Genomic DNA, 17,781 nt, shown 5'->3' with positions numbered 1-17,781 from the left:
ATCCAAAATAAAGAAAGAAGAAAAAATTAAAAGTACCTGTCGAATGAAATATCTTCAACTGAGTGAAGGTGTACTGTATTTGTGACAATTCAGCAAGATGACCACCTTTTTTTGAACTATGTAACATAAAAAGTCAAATCAAGTCCCTTTAGCCGCTTTATAACTAAATGTATGAGAGATGATCATTAAGGACCTTTGCAATTTTTCTCAGTAAATTACAATCATGTCTTTGTCTTGATGCATTAGTGTGTAAAACTATGAGGGGGGGAAGCAAATCAAATCTTCCCCAAACCAGTCATTTTAACATGTCATTGTTTGTAATAACTATGATTCTGTTATATACTAAAGTCTACTGGGAAAGCAGCCCAGCCTGGAATGAACTACAGGTTATAGTCTATTTGATAAATATTTATTAACAAACCAGACATAGTAACAAACTAAAATGTATCTAACCTTCTGCATTTTAATACTGTTTTTAGGGACACCCATACTATTCAAGACTATTAGTAAAACAAAGTTCTCCTTGCTCCTTCTTGATCTGGTGTCATTGTCCTGGTTTATCTTTTGGGAACCAGCAGGATGCAAACCTAAATGCAATGTCACTCCGCAGGCAGCTTTGGACTCAGAGAACATCTTGACAAAAACTCCATAGCTTAGAGGAGGCAGGATCATCTCCGGAGGGCACTGGGGCTTCCTCCTAGTAAGTACATTATTTGGGGGTCTGCCCAGACAGGAGGAGGAAAGAAAACCACCTTCCTGACGTGGGCCAGTGGCATTTATCTTCCTTTATTAGATGCCCGGAGAGTTGTAACTCTGCTCTGGTACTCTAGGGTGTGGATTGTCAGGGGTAAGGTTATGCTCCTGGAGAGGACAGGGCAGTATAGTCAGGGACCGAGTGAAGCATATATGGAAAGAATATGCACAGTTATATAGGACGTGAGAGTTGGACCGTTAAGAAGGCTGAGTGCTGAAGAACTGATGCTTTCGAATTGTGGTGCTGGAGAAGGCTCTTGAGAGTTCCTTGAACTGCAAGGAGATCAAACCAGTCAATCCTAAAAGAAATCAACCCTGAATATCCACTGGAAGGACTGATGCTGAAGCTGAAGCTCCAATACTTTGGCCACCTGATGCAAACAGCTGACTCACTGGAAAAGACCCTGATGCTGGGAAAGATTGAGGGCAAGAGGAGAAGGGGGTGACAGAGGATGAGGTGGTTGGATGGCATCACTGATTCGATGGACATGAACTTGGGAAAATTCTGGGAGATGGTGAGGGACAGAGAAGCCTGTGTGCTGCAGTCCATGGGGTTGCAAAGAGCTGGACATGACTTGGCGACTGAACAATAACAACAGGATTCTGTCTGTGGAATTCTCCAGGCCAGAATACTGGAGAGGGTAGCCATTCCCTTCTCCAGGGGATCTTCCCAACTCAGGAATCAAACCAGGATCTCCTACATTGCAGCAGATTCTTTACCATCTGAGCCACCAGGGAAGCTCTGGGGCTAAGGTCAGGTTCATATTTTTACATCATTTTGTTAGGTTCATATTTTTATTTATTTACTTTTTGCAGTACTTGCAGACAAATGACCTATGTTTTTATGGTTTTCTACAGAAGGTGTCCCTGAAGCAGGGCTCTTTCTGGATGGCACCCCAGGAAGAGATGGGGGTCCTCAGGAGGCACTTCTTGCCAAATGCAGACCAGGGTTAGCCTGCTGAACAGTGTGGCATTCCTGTCACAATGAGCTCTGTTTTCTACTCTTTGTAAACTTTCTGAGGGCATCCAAACCTTTGTAGAAATGTGCAACATCTTGCTAGAGCTTTTATTTGGGAATAAAGAGTACATTAATTGTTTAAAAATGCAACTTTTACTCACTTAATTCAACTCTTACAGGTCAACTCTAAACCATTCAGTACACCTCCAGCAACGTGGGATCTTCTGCTAGGGTGACTCCATTTTTGCACAGCACTAGTGATCACATCTGTCTCCTGACAATATGCCTCTAGTAACTTCTACCCATCACTCACTCTTCTTTTAGGCACATGCACATCTAGATTGCTTTACTAGGAATGAACAGGGAGATTCTGGAATTTTCGCTTGCAATGTCACAAGTCACCATTTTAATTTGGAAAGAGCTTAAAACTCACTTGATAATTCTTACAACTGGTACTAAACAATGGAGGGGGGAAAAATCAGAACTGATACAGCAGGTCAACACCAGACAAAGAGCTGGCAGAAAGGGAATTTTCCATGCAAAGAAGATTGTGCAGATAAATCATTTAAGGCCACAATCATTTTCTACCCCCAAGGTTACTTGTTGTATGTTCTCTTTCAATTGAATCACTTTAATACTGTTTGAGTCCATGATTCATTTACCTAGCCAAAAACAGGCCACCAGTGAGTGTTGCAGCTGTCCTTTTAAACACCAGATCAACAATCTTAATTTAAATAAGAACACTGGCTACACGATGTCTAGCAAATAACCATGTGCTTCTATTAATTAATATATGCTCATTTTCAGGGTTTTTATGGTTCTAATACTACAAATCTATGCAGATTTAAATCTGTTTTGCAAATGATTCATATAATTTTATTTGCATAAAAGGACTAGATAAAGGAAGGAAAAGAGGAAGAGATGAAAATGCTACTATTGTATTTGTTATTTTCTTTCAAACATTTATAAACAATGGAAAATACTCAAAAACAAAAGAACTTAACATCTGTTTTTTATAATATTTTTATTTCTTGTGAATATTCTGTATTTGAAATGCTTGTTCCCCAGAATTACTTGCAAATATCAGATAACTATAATTTCAAAAAAAGCAACATGTGTACACTTCCCAACTCCAGTAAGTTCTTGACTAACTAAAAGCTGGAACCCAACCAAACAGAACTCAAATTACCTGGAACTTGTCCTTTCCACATGACTTTTATAAGAAAGTAGGAAACTACAAAAAAAACCCAGGTACCTATTTAAAGCAAAAGACCTGCCAACCACATTTAGAAGTCAATACACATCTAGCCTGTCTGTAGTTGGTACACAAAGTATTATACAAGAAAAATAAATGTTCACATTTATCTCTACCTCAAACCCTTCTGTGGAACAAAGTAGAATGTAAATAGAGAGTATCTTTTATCTCTGAAACTCTACTGCTTGGCACCTTGATTATAATTTCATACTGAAATATTTGTGTTAACAAATTAATACACAGTGGTAAGTTGGAGGCAAAAGGATTAAATTTTTATAGCTTCATTACAGTGCAGTACATGGAATCACAGTACAATAAGATCACAGAATCTTAAGGTTTAAAGACTCTGGAGATCTGTCTAGCTCTCCTCAGTACAGGAATCTTCTAAAAACATTCTCATATTTAAAAACAAATAATTTAGTATCAAGTACTATACTGGTCACACACAATCATCTCAAGACCTCATAATATTCTTGTGAGATAGACATATTAATCATTAATCCTGCAAACAAGGAAGGAAATAGGAGTTCAGAAAGTGAAGGAGGGACAATGAGGAAGAAGAAAAAGAAAGAAATGTCACAAGCTGTTGCCAATTCTGTTCTATGGACTGAGATCCAAGGATAAACAAGAAATAAATCAGAAAAGATGAAAATATGTCTCTCCTCCCCCATGTCCAATGCACACTCCATTCCAAAATTAATATACTGAGATATATGTAATAAGCCAAGCCAGTCCCTGGAACAAAACATACACAAAAATGTTAGTTTCCTCTCTTCTTTGTGTGTTATAGCATTGCTGCAACAGACAAAGATATTTGGGATCTGTTCCCAACTCTGAAAGTTCAGGAATTATCACATAACTAGAGTTAGGAGGAATACTAAAAGTCATTCCCCTAAGAATATCCAGTATAACTGTGTCTTTCATTTTAATTTAAAATTCAGTAAGTATGTTTCCTTTTCCCCCCAAGGAGATAAATAACTGGAATGACTGAATATAGCACAAAACACAGGCAAGGGAAAAGGATGGCAGTTTTAACTTTGAAATTCACCATTCTTGTCAGTTAAAGTCAGACCTAAAGCGTTAATTTATTCTGAAACATTAATTAACTGGAGCCTTTTTGCATTTAATTTTCTTTGGCATTTTAGAATCTATTCTAAGCCCCATGGAAATGGCAGGTCTGATGTTATTAAAGTTAGCCTTTCAGAAAGTCCTCGAACTGAAGACTCCAACATATTAAAAAATGCTGAGAGTCCAGATAATGCAAATCTAAGTTATTATTAAAGGGTATTCTTTACACATGAAAAAAATCCTTGATTTTATTAAAAATGAATTCAACTTTTAGAAAGGCTTCCATTTTATACACTAGTTGGGCTCTTCAGACTCCTTCTATGGAACATTTAAAGTCCAATTTATTTCACTCACTCCATTCATTCATTCAAATATCGATTGCATGCCAATGACAAGACAGGCAGGTACTGTTCCGAGCATGGCAAGCAAACTCCTGTTCTTGAGCAGCTTATAGCTTAAGATTAGAAAATGACAAACAACAAACAGACAAGAAAATATCTATGAGTGATGAGAACAGTAAAGAAAACAAAAGGATAATATGAGCAAGAGTGATTGGGAAGAACTCTCTACAGAGGAGCACTTATGTTAAGCCTTAAAGGATGAGAAGCGGGGCAGACAAAGATCTAGAGATAAACGCCTCAGAGGGATTGGATGGTGTCACTGGGAAAGGGTGAGGCTGAGCTCAGCAGGTTTGAAGGCAGGAAGGTCACAGTGACTGAGCCACAAGGCAGGGGATGGTGTCCCCTGGCCCGAGACAGGAACACCTGGGTGAGGAAGTGGTGGAGTGTGTGTGTCTATTGCAGGGTGGGATGTGGGGATCAAGAGCTCGATTTCAGACATGTGCAGACTTGTGATGCCCACTTAGAAGAATGGTTCAAATAAGAACAAACAAATTATAGCAATTATATGATCACCCAACATTAAGCAAGGAATTTGGAATGGATGGTGCTAGCCACATTGGGTAGAAAACCTTAGTTCTCTAGCCAGCTTTATTCCATCCCATGGGTCACTTCAGATACTCTAGGTACTCAAGCAATATTTAATGTCATATACCCCAAATTCAATATAGTGAGCAAGTCATAAAACATCTATTAAGGAAAGAAAGTCCTTCGGGAAATCAAAGCAGATGATTTCTGTTTTACAGCTATTGTCTGTCTCAAACACACAAATTCTTTCACAGAATGCAAGCCAACAGGTGCCCTAGACATATGTGGCACATTTTTTAAAAATTAAAATACATGCAATAGAAATTCGGAGCAAAAGACTTTGTTGTGGCTCCCAACACAAAGAACTGTTGCTTGGTGGTGAATCTCTGCTTATATGTATGTTTGCCTGGAGCAGGGGGGAGGCTGGCTGGCAGGAGGGAAGGAGACGCCACCTCCTCTCCAAGTTACTGCCCCGAATGATTGTACTTCCTTACTTGGAATTTGTTTTCAGCTCAAATTTAGATGGATTTGGTATAGTTTTTTTTTTTTTTTAAAGGTGACACAGACGTGGGAAAAATGAATCTAGACATCTTACTCAAGTGTAAAATTATGAGGCAGCACAAAATTCTATGACGGCATCTACTTCCCAAGCCTTGGTCTCTGAAGCCAAGAAAATATCATTGCATCTTGTGTTTCTTCACTTTCCATGACATTTTTGTGTCTGACCTTCATCAGCCTGAGGGCAAGAGAGACCTACATACTTCAGATTATTTGAATTTATGGATTATGACTATAATACACACAAGGGCCAAGAGTTTTGAATCTGAGTACCCCTGCCAACATTTAGGAAAGGGCCCCTTCCCTCTTTATTAACATCTTGAGGGAAGAGAATTCCTCTGTAATTAGCTGTCTGGCAGTACATAGGACTTAAAAACACATCTTGAGAACCTCAGAAACTGTATTTCTCATACCTACAAATGCTAGTAAGGACCATGTTTCCTGAGAAACTGCCAAGGAATAACTGTTGGAGTTTGAACGAATGGCTCCTCTCATCCTACAAGAGGAGAGGATGTCTCGAATCTAGATCATCCCATGAAGTGCGGCCTTCAAACTTGTTCACTAGTCCAATCTAAGACGACGGGTCCCCACACGAAAGTAACACCCTGGGTGCCTGAAAGAGACAGTCTTCATGGGGGAGCGGAGAGGTAAACGATTCTAACCATGAGGAAGAATGTGTTGAAGTCTCACAGGATGGGTTTTGAAGGATGAACAGGAGTTAGTCAGGTTAAGAGAGTTGGGAGACAAAGACGACACTTCAAAGAAGCAGTCAATGGTATGAGGATAGAGAGGCAAGACAGCAGGGTGATGTCTGGGGAAATGCACTGGATTAAGAGTACAGGATCGGGTGGTGGGGAGGGGAGGGAAGGGGAGGAGACGATAGAAGAGGTGGATGCCAGCACTACACAGAAGGGCCCTGGGGGTATGGTGATGACCCTGAAGGAAGTAAAGATGCACTGAAGAATTCTGAGCTTGGCGTGTGTTGGGAGTGGGGCTCCTGACATGATTAACTCTGAATTTTAGAAACAGTACTGGCAGCAGCTGGAAAATGGGGTGGGGTCAGGCTGGGAGCTTGGAGGTGCAACAAGCCTGGTAACATCAAGCAACAGAGATAATAAAAAATCAAAATAATAACCAGCCTTTCACCTACCAGGCTTCCCTGGTGGCCAGTGGTAAAGAATCTGCCTGCCAGTGAAGGAGAAGCAGCAGACATTGGTTTGATCCCTGGGTTGGGTAGATCTCCTAGAGGAGGAAATGGCAACCCACTCCAGTATTCTTGCCTGGAGAATCTAACGGACAGAGGAGCCTGGCAGGTTACAGTCCATGGGGTCACAAAGAGTCAGACACGACTGAGCAACTGAGGACATGACTGAGCAACTGAGCACAATCACCTTTCACCTACCACATGGTAGGAGGGGTTAACACTGTTTTGTTAACACTGTCTTCCTGATTGTTTCATGTGCATTACAGCATATTCTACAATTAAGTGTGTGTATTTTCCTTTTCCATCTAGCTGATAGAGGCCTCTGGGGTGCTATGATCCTGCAAAAATATACGGAGGGTGGGAAAACGCTGCGAAAGATTGGAGTTTCACTAGAGGTATACTGGACTATTTAGAGTGGGTTCACATTAAGAAGCAGAGCTAAGTTAGTACTCAGTTCAGTTCAGTCGCTCAGTCATGGCCGACTCTGTGACCCTATGAATCGCAGCACGCCAGGCCTCCCTGTCCATCACCAACTCCCGGAGTTTACCCAAACCCATGTCCATCGAGTCGGTGATGCCATCCAGCCATCTCATCCTCTGTCGTCCCCTTCCCCTCCTGCCCCCAGTCCTTCCCAGCATTAGGGTCTTTTCCAATGAGTCAACTCTTCGCATGAGGTGGTTGAAGTATTGGAGTTTCAGCTTCAACATCAGTCCTTCCAATGAACATCCAGGACTGATCTCTCCTAGGATGGACTGGTTGGATCCTCTTGCAGTTCAAGGGACTCTCAAGAGTTTTCTCCAACACCACAGTTCAAAAGCATCAATTCTTCAGTGCTCAGCTTTCTTCACCGTCCAACTCTCATATCCATACACGACTACTGGAAAAACCATAGCCTTGACTAGATGGACCTTTGTTGGCAAAGTAATGTCTCTGCTTTTAAATATGCTATCTAGGTTGGCCATAACCTTCCTTCCAAGGAGTAAGCGTCTTTTAATTTCTTGGCTGCAATCACCATCAGCAGTGATTTTGGAGCCCAAAATAATAAAGTCTGACACTGTTTCTACTGTTTCCCCATCTATTTCCCATGAAGTGATGGGACCAGATGCCATGATCTTAGTTTTCTGAACGTTGAGCTTTAAGCCAACTTCTTCACTCTCCTCTTTCACTTTCATCAAGAGGCTCTTTAGTTCTTCTTTGCTTTCTGCCATAGGGTGGTGTCATCTGCATATCTGAGGTTATTGATATTTCTCCCAGCAATCTTGATTCCAGCTTGTGTTTCTTCCAGCCCAGCGTTTCTCATGATGTCCTCTGCATAGAAGTTAAATAAGCAGGGTGACAATATACAGCCTTGATGTACTCTTTTTCCTATTTGGAACCAGTCTGTTGTTCCATGTCCAATTCTAACTGTTGCTTCCTGACCTGCATACAGGTTTCTCAAGAGACAGGTCAGGTGGTCTGGTATTCCCATCTCTTTCAGAATTTTCCACAGTTTACTGTGATCCATGCAGTCAAAGGCTTTGGCAGAGTCAAGTCAGTACCAGAGGCAATGAAAAGCTAGGAAACCAACCTTCTGTCTAGCAGGTCGCCTTCCATAATGATGGCCACCCGTCAATGGTGGACCGTTAGCTCTCTCCATCCAAAAGATGTACTCTCTGCATGCAAGAATCCCAAGTATTTTAAGTCCATCTCTTCCTATGTGATCTCTAGCCTTGACAAGTGCCACAGCCAAGCCAGAGTTTGACCTGTCCTCCCTAAGCCTAGCACCTCCCACCTCCACCATGTCAACCCTAACTGTTTCTTCTCCTTGAGAATCTCTGTCTATGAATGGAGGCTGCTTTATATTCATCTTCGCTCTCAAGGCCTGGCACATAACTCAGTGTTTGTTTTAAGAAACATTGCTAGTTAAACACTGCTTTAAAAATACCACACAGCTACTGTGAAAAAGAGCCTAGTAGGTCCTCAAGAAGTTACCCATAGAATTATCATATGACTGGCAATTCCATTACTAGGTATATACCCAAGAGAATCGAAAACAGGTATTCAAACAAAGACTTGTACACAAATGTTCAAAGCAGCATTATCCATAATAGCTAACAAGTAGAAACAACCCAGATATCCACTGACGGATGAGTAAATAAAATGTGATTTACTTATACAATGGAGCATTACTCTGCCATAAAAAGGAATGAAGTTCTGAAAAATGCTGCAACATGAATGAACCTTTGAGAACATTATGTTAAGTGAAAGGAGCCAGTCACAAAGACCAGATAGAGGATTCAGCTTAAATGAAATATGCAGGATAGGCAGACCCACAGAGGTGAGAAGCTGATTGGTGATTTCCAGGGGCCACAAGGAGGGAGGAAGAGTGAATGGCTTCTTAGTGGGTATAGAGGTCCTTTTTGGAGTGAGGAAAATGTTCTGGGATTAGATAGTGCTGACAGGTATATAACACTGTGAGTGCACTAAAAGTCACTGAATTGTACACTTTAAAGTGGTTAAGATGGTGAATTTTATGTTACGTGATCTTACCTTAATTAAAAAAAAAAAAAAAACTTTGTGAATCTAATCTCACCAAAGACCCAAGTAAGGAAACCCTCCTTAGTCTGTGTGTGTGCTCAGTCATGTCTGACTCTTTGCAGCCCCATGGACTATAGCTCGCCAGGTTCCTCTGTCCATGGGATTCTTCAGGCAAGAATACTGAAGTGGGTTGCCATTTCCTCCTCCAGGGTATCTTCCCGACCCAGGGATCTAATCTGTGTCTCTTGGGTCTCCTGCATTGGCAGGAGGATTCTTTACCATTAGCGCCACCTGGGAAGCCCTCTCAGCCTATACAAGTGCCCATCTGCCCTTCCTTCCTTCCTCTTTTCTCCATTCCCAGCTTGTTAGGAACCTAGGACAAAGTCAAGCAAACCCGTCAGTCCTCAATTTCATCTGCAAAATGGGAGCTGCACTAAGATAATCATCTTATAACTTTTTCTGCTCTAACATTTGACAGATGATTTATTGGGATGATGTAAATCCTACTCATGGACACCCCCTAGCAGAGGGTTGGAACAAGGATGTTCCTCTTCTTCCAAAGTGCCTGCAGCGTGCCAGCTGATGAGGTGATCTGCCAAAGAAATTTAAGAGTCTGTCTACATTCTTGGAAAGTTCAGCAAGGTAGCAAGAGTTACAAAGAAAGCTAATAACCTATTCTTCTAAGGGGAAAAAAACCCCACAAAATGTATTTTTCTTTGGTTTTTAATTAAAACTGACCTTTCTGAGTCTATGGCTGAAGGCAGATATAGTAATGAAAAATGATGTCATTTGCTGGTGATACTAAGAGTGTGGCAGTACAATGAAAAAGGTTAGAATCATCATAGAATCCCTAGGTCTCTCCACACCACCCAATCGTCAGGGAGGGGAGTGGGTGAGGAAGATACAGATTAAGAGACGTTATTATCACACTTGAGCAAAAGACTGACCCAACCTTATTTGAAACTCATTTGGAATATGGGGTATTCTTGGGAACTTAGTCTCGGGTTTTCGTTTAATGCTTCCAATAGCTAGAAAAACAAGTAACTTTCAAAAAAAATGTCTGAAAGAGATGAAATTTTGACTGCAGGGCTCATCAGCCTCTTAAATTCTGATTGATGTGAGACCAATCCCTAGTCTAAGGAATATGAAGGAAGGAAGGAGAAAGGAAAAGGAAGACGAAGGAGAGAATTACGGAGCCCTGAGTTTGCTTTGCTTCTTCAAAGGAGGTGCGGGCAGGATGTAGGGGTGGGGGTGGTGGAGGCAGAAGTGCGTCTATCGAAAAGCTGCTGAATGGCTAGGGGCCTCACTCAGAGCCCATTTTCCCTAAAATCCAAAATTTCTTCTTCTGACTCTATTTCAGCTACATCCTTTCTTCCTCAGGCAAGTCAACCGATGCTGAATGCTGAATAACAAAAGCTGCCAGGAAAGGAAAAATCTTCTAAGGGACACTTAAAGAAAAGTGCCACTGAACTGAGATTAAACAGTTTCTTTACTACTATTCCTGTGTTCTGGATTATTCAAAACTCAGGGGTATGGGAATAAGAAAGACCTATTGGTTTACCCAACACACTCAATTGCTCAATCAGAGCGAACACAGGGATGGTGGGGAGATTGATGCTGGCAGAAATACCCCACAGCAGGGGTGGTGGGATTTTTTAAACCATTTTATTAGCTTTCAAAATTACAAAATAGCATTTACTGATTTTTTAAAAATGGAAAAACCATTAAAAAGTTAAAAATCACACAGAGGTGTGAAGTTAAGAGATGAATATCCCTCAACTCCCCTAGGTTAATTACTACAAGCACTGTGATAGGGCCCTTCTTTTACTTTGTCAATACGCAGGCAACTATGTAGCTGCTGTGTCACATTTTATATCCACTCCTTACTGCTGTCTCCAGCTTGATGCATGGAGATCCCCATTTAATTCGCACAGACCTTTAGGGGGCGAGCACTATAAACAGTCCCACTTTTCCAGGTGGGTAAAGTAACACTTAAGAGAAGTAACTTGCTAAAGGGTACCCAGCTTGTGGCTGACTGTTTTAGACCAGGGCTCTTAACTGACATCTAGCATCTATCCATGTCAAATTATTCAACATCAGCTTATTATTCTTTTCAATGGTGGCATGGTATAACAGATCAAGAATATTCCAAACTTAATTTGTTCCTTTCTAAGGGATGTTTACGGTGTTCTCAAGTTTTGTTCTCTCTTTTTTTTTTTTTTAATATTGCTACCATGAATTTCTATGCTATGGCAATAGAACTGCTAGGTCAAAAGTACGTTTTTAAGCTTGGCTTAGATGCAATCCTTGTAAATAGGCGGCTGCTGCTGCTGCTAAGTCGCTTTAGTCGTGTCCGGCTCTGTGCGACTCCATAGACGGCAGCCCACCAGGCTCCGCCGTCCCTGGGATTCTCCAGGCAAGAACACTGGAGTGGGTTGCCACTTCCTTCTCCAGTGCATGAAAGGGAAAAGTGAAAGGGAAAAGTAAAAGTGAAGTCACTCAGTCGTGTCCGACTCTTAGCGACCCCATGGACTGTAGCCTACCAGGCTCCTCCGTCCATGGGATTTTCCAGGCAAGAGTACTGGAGTGGGGTGCCATTGCCTTCTCCAGTAAATAGGCTATGTAAATCCAAATTTCTAGTAACGCTGTGTAAGTGTGCCCTTCTCACCACACCTTCCCAAGTACCAGACATTATCAGTCATTGTAATTTTGGGGCAATGTCATAGATGAAAACTGAATCCAATAGCAATTTTCCTTGATCATAAATGAAGGTGATAGCATTTTGATATGTTTATTCAGTTCAGTTGCTCAGTCGTGTCCAACTCATTGCAACCTCATGAACCGCAGCACACCAGGCCTCCCTGTCCATCACCAACTCCCGGAGTCTACCCAAACCCATGTCCATCGAGTCAGTGATGCCATCCAGCCATCTCATCCTCTGTCGTCCCCTTCTCCTCCTGCCCCTAATCCTTCCCAGCATCATGGTCTTTTCAAATGAGTCAGCTCTTCACATCAGGTGGCCAAAGTATTGGAGTTTCGGCTTCAACATCAGTCCTACCAATGAACACCCAGGACTGATCTCCTTTAGGATGGACTGGTTAGATCTCCTTGCAGTCCAAGGGACTCTCAACAGTCTTCTCCAACATTGGGATACAAATGTGAGAGGTATCTTCCCCCTCACAATACTGTACATGTGGTTAATGCTATCATATGGGAAAAGATTCATTTTTATTGATTAATAACCTAATGATGAATCAATCTTATTGAAGCTTTAGTGCTTTTAACTGGATGCTTCTAATATTTATCATATATAGAGAATTTCAACATTCATATGAGAATGTTGAAAAGCTGGCTTAAAACTCAACATTCAAAAAACTAAGATCATGACATCTGGCCCCATCACTTCACCGCAAATAGATGGGGAAACAATGGAAACAGTGACAGACTTTATTTTCTTGGGCTCCAAAATTGCCACAGATGGTAACCGCAGCCATGAAATTAAAAGACGCTTGCTCCTTGGAAGAAAAGCTATGACCAACCTAGACAGCATATTAAAAAGCAAAGACATTCCTCTGCTGACAAAGGTCCATCTAATCAAAGCTATGGTTTTTCCAGTAGTATATATGGATTTGAGAGTCGGACCATAAGGAAAGCTGAGTGCCTAAGAATTGATGCTCTTGAACTGTGGTGTTTGACAAGACTCTTGAGAGTCCCTTGGACTGCAAGGAGATCCAACCAGTCTATCCTGAAAGAAATCAGTCCTGAATATTCATTGGAAAGACTGATGCTGAAGCTGAAGCTCCAATACTTTGGCTACTTGATGCGAAGAACTGATTCACTGGAAAAGACCCTGATGCTGGGAAAGACTGAAGGCAGGAGAAGAAGGGGATGACAGAGGATGAGATGGTTGGATTGGCATTAACAACCTGATAGACATGAGTCTGAGCAAGCTCTGGGAGTAGGTGATGGACAGGGAAGCCTGGCATGCTGCAGTCCATGTGGTCACAGATTCAGACATGACTGAGCAACTGAACATATGAATGTTAGTATTTTATCCTATTAACTTAGTGAATTAGATTGGTTTCCTAATATCATACCACCCTTATCCTCCTAGATTAGATTGAGCTTACAACACTGCTGTGTATTATTCTTTTTGTATGTTTCCGTACTTGGCTTGAATCTGTATTGATAAGTGAGATGGTTCCACATTTTCTTGGTCACATTCTTGTTTGGTTTGGGTAAAATAACTTTAGCGGGTTTGTAGTATAAACTTTGTTTGCTTCCTGTCTTTATCGACGCTTTAGAGGTACATAAATTGCCAAGACAAAAGTCTGTATGTGGTATTTAGGAGGGAGGAAACTGGCTACTTTTCAAAAAGAATTAGATGGCTGGTTGGGATGGAAATGGAAGGATGAATGGTTGGATGGACGGATAATGGAAAAGTAATTTTCTTCTATGGTTATTTTCTATTCATACGTACTTCCTAGTCAATTTTGATAATTTATAGTTGTTTAAAATTTCTACTTCATTACTAACAAGATAGGTGCATAGACAATGCTTGTAAACCTTTGGTTATAAAGGTTTACAAGAAAGGCTTGTAAAACCTTTCTTCTCCAATTAAGCTTCCTAGAGGTGTTCCTATTTTATCAATGTTTTCAAAGAAGTGTTTTTTCAATTTTATTTATAAAGTCTGTAAGGATTTTTCCTTTTATCTTATTTTATATAATTTATGGAAAAAACAGTTATTACTCATGTTATTTTACTTTGGATAATTTTATTATTCTTTTCTCAAATATTGATTTGAATACTTAGTTTACTTATTTTCAACAATTTTAAGTTTTTTAAAAATATCTTTTAAGACTATAATTTGTACTTTGAGACTGCTTTGGCCACAGCATATGGATCTCTGTAAGGGGCATTCTCATCTTCAGTAATTTCTAAATAGTCTGCCATTCTAATTACGATTTTCTTAACTCAAGAGTTTAAAAAATGAACACACAAAAAACTGTACATGAATGTTCACAGAATCATTATTCATAATAGCCAAAAGGTGGAAATAACCCAAATGGCTACTGATAGATCAATGGGGAAGGGAAAGTGGCATGATCAAACTATGGAACATTATCAAGCTATATAGAAAGGAATCATGTACTGATTCATGTTACAACAGGTATGGCCCCTGAAAACAAGTCAAGTAACAGAAGCCAGATACAAAAGAATACATAGTTTATGCTTCTATATTCCATGTGTATGAAATCTTTGGAGTTGGCAGATAAAGAAAGAAAAGAAGTAGGTTAGTGGTTGCCAAGAGTTGAGGAGAGAGGTGAAGGAGGAGTGATTACTAACAGGAACAGGGGTTCTTCTGGAGAGGATGAAAATGTCCTGAAATGAAACGGTGTTTGTGGTGGCATAACTCTGTGAATATACTAAAGACCACCAAACTGAACACTTTCAAAGGGTATATTTTATGGTATGTGAATTGTATCTCAAACAACAAATACAACAGTTATAAAGAATAGTATTTTCAAATGTCCAAGTTGTTAGACTGAAGGAAGGCTGACATCTGACATCTAGTATTACCACAGCTGGTTTAAAGAAAGGATACCACATATGGGGACTTCCCTGGCTTACATGGTAAAGAATCTGCTGCAATGCAGGAGACCTGGGTTTGATCCCTGGGATGGGAAGATTCCCTGGAGAAGGAAATGGCTACCCACTCCAGTATTGTTGCCTGGAGAATTCCATGGACAGAGGAGCTTGGTGGGCTACAGCCCATGGAGTCAGAAAGAGTGGGACGTGACTGAGTGATTAACACTTCTACTTTTCTTCACACTCCATACGGGGTCTAACTTTTGAAATGTGCAGAGATTTTCTCTGTGGTTTGGTCTGACCTCGATTTTTGTGTTGAGCATTTGAATATGTGCTCTTCTCTTTGTTGAATAGTAATGCCCCCATTAAATAAAGAATTATTAATATTTTCTGTATGTTTTCTTTTGTTATTAATTCTCTGGAAAATTTCTGAGAGAAACATTATGATTATGTTTTAAAAAACTGTTAAATTTTAAATTTAACAGTAACTTTCTATAATATCTCTATTATGAAACTTATAATATCTCTAATCTAGTAAAATTCTGTATTTTCTCCTATGAATTGGCTTCTGAATACTAAGTTTTCTAGTTCCTTTTGGACACTCTTCATCTGTTTTATAACTAACAAATCTCCCTAACAACCCCCCTTCATCCTAAAGAGCTGAAAAAATGTCCTGGGATTCATATGTATAAACACTCACAAAGGTCAGTGCCACAAAAGAGAGTTGTAAATGACACAGGCCATCAATATTTAAAGCCTGCAAATAAGAACAATTAAAATCAACTAGTAACTCAACAAAACAATAATCATGAGGAAAGAAATCACACCTAAAATCAATCTAGAAGGGCATTAGAAAACCTACCATGTGATTTAGTGACAGAAACTAAACACTCTAGTGTGGCCCAGTGGAAAAGAAAAAACTACTGTCATTTTTTTTTTTCTGTTTAGGAGCTAATGCACTGAATCTTTTAAATGGCAGGTTCACTCTGAGGGCAGGCCTCATGTGATGTTTAAAGGGGGAAAAAATTAACCTTGTGCACACCTCCTATATTCAAGATCATTAATGAAAAGCCAAAATGTTTAATTTGCTCTGATGTTTCTGCTTTCTGTCATTTTTGTATAGTTAACAGGATCATAATTTAAGTAAGTCACACATTGTAAATAACCTGGCTACATTATTCTCTCCTCCTTGATAATTAGACCACCTTTTGTTGCAAAGAATCCTATTAACCATTTAACCATGAGTGGCTGTAAACTGCTCGTATTAAAAATTGGGTGCTTCCCCTCCTAAGTTGAACTGCACCAAGGAAACTACATACCTTTTCATCCTTACTTCATTTTCATTTTATTTGAGTCTGGAATCAATTTCATAATACGATAATTGAAATACAGGCATAAAATTCCACTCTAAAAACTTCTGGGAGAAAGCAATCCCAATGGACATTGTCACTTAACATAAGTACATCAGGGGACATGAATGTTGCATCCAGATGTGTAATCTACTCTTTAAGCTCTCACCTATAAATGGGTTCTTTAGCCTTGTCTGAAATTGATGAAGCCGTTTGGCACAGCACAAACTGTGAAAGTATTTTAAAAATTATGAAACAAATCATCATCATCTTTCCATTTTCACAAGAAGAGCAAAGCAACATCCAAGCTATGTGTTTCTTGAAATCACAAGAAACGCTGATCAGTCAGGATGTTAAAATCAAACCGGCAAAAATCACCCTGACTTGCAGTCTTAGAAAAAAGGACACTCAGAAACAGGAGAAATCATTTTGCTCAAAGAAACAGGGACAAGCATGAAGACTATTTTCTTTGTATTGTAGTAAAAAAATACATAACATTAAATTTATCATCTTAAGCATTTTTAAGTGTACAGTTCAGTGGGTTATATACATTCACATTGTTGTGCAACAGGTCTGTAGAACATTTTCACCTTGCAAAACCGAAACTCAGGATCCATGAAACTCTCTGTTCAGTCCTCTGCCCATTTTTTAATCGAGTTGTTTTGTTGTTGTTGACTTGTAGAAGTTCCTTATACATTTTGGATATTAACTCTATTATCGGATATATAATTTGTACTTTCTTCCATTCCATAGCTTGCTTTTTCACTCTCTTGATTGCTTCCTTTGATGTGCAGAAGATTTTTTAAATTTGATGTGTCAGGTAGGAAGTTAGGCATGAGCAAGGAAGGGTAGCCTTCCAGAAAAGGATGTGCAAGCTGATCTCTAAATCCATGGCAGACATGCCCAGAAGAGGTCAGAGATATGCTACAAAAATAACCACAGAGACTTTTCCAACTCCTGCACATGTGCCCTAGGCACACAGTGGATACCAATTAACCATAGGGGCTTCTTCAAGAAACCTCAGGCAGCTAGGAGACCATGAAGGGTTCATAAATATTCTATACATACATACATCTGATTGTAACAGACTGAATTATGGGAAGACATGCACAAAAACCAGAGTGGGCTGAGAAGACCTGGGCTGAATCCATTTGGACCTGGGAAGATGCTAGAGGGCTTTTCGGGACCCTTCCCCGCTCACCTTTCCCACCCCAATCCTCATCCACAGCAGCTCAGAATTAATCTTTTTTATCTGATGACTACAGCAAAAATAAAGAGGAAAAAGGAAAACCACTAATCTTCAAGCTCCCCCCAGTGTTAAAATTCAGTTCGGTAGGAATCAATGCAATTCTTTGTCTGTTTCTTCTGACTTTCCATTCATGCCTTCCCAAACATACATTTCCCAAGTCCATTTGGAAAAGTAAACTTTTATGACATGAACCAATTAGGGAAAACAAAAGCTTCAAATTCCATTTGCCACAGAGTATATATTTCTGCATACATTTAAACATACAAAATGCTACTTTGATGCTCAATTAATACCTTTTATCTAGAAAGCATTGCCCATTTGCCTCGGTATGAAACTGACAATAGTTACAGAAGTT

General features: G+C 40.0%; 1 protein-coding gene and 1 long non-coding RNA gene across 6 annotated transcripts in view; both read right to left on the bottom strand.

Annotated features, from left to right (window-relative positions):
• JAZF1 (JAZF zinc finger 1) overlaps positions 1-17,781 on the bottom strand; it is a 331,360-nt gene that overhangs the window by 190,295 nt on the left and 123,284 nt on the right. The window lies entirely within an intron of this gene.
• LOC145523844 (uncharacterized) lies at positions 11,357-16,249 on the bottom strand. Its single transcript, XR_014066922.1, has 2 exons — positions 13,057-16,249; positions 11,357-12,346 (listed from the first exon to the last, which is right to left on the bottom strand). It is a non-coding gene; the product is annotated as an uncharacterized LOC145523844 (long non-coding RNA).

This window comes from Giraffa tippelskirchi, chromosome 10, assembly GCF_054371585.1.
Source record: "Giraffa tippelskirchi isolate mGirTip1 chromosome 10, T2T-mGirTip1v1.2.pri, whole genome shotgun sequence".
NCBI classification, from domain to species: Eukaryota; Metazoa; Chordata; class Mammalia; order Artiodactyla; family Giraffidae; genus Giraffa; species Giraffa tippelskirchi.
The sequence above is the reverse complement of the archived record's forward strand: the minus strand, read 5'-3'. Positions and strand labels throughout refer to the sequence as shown.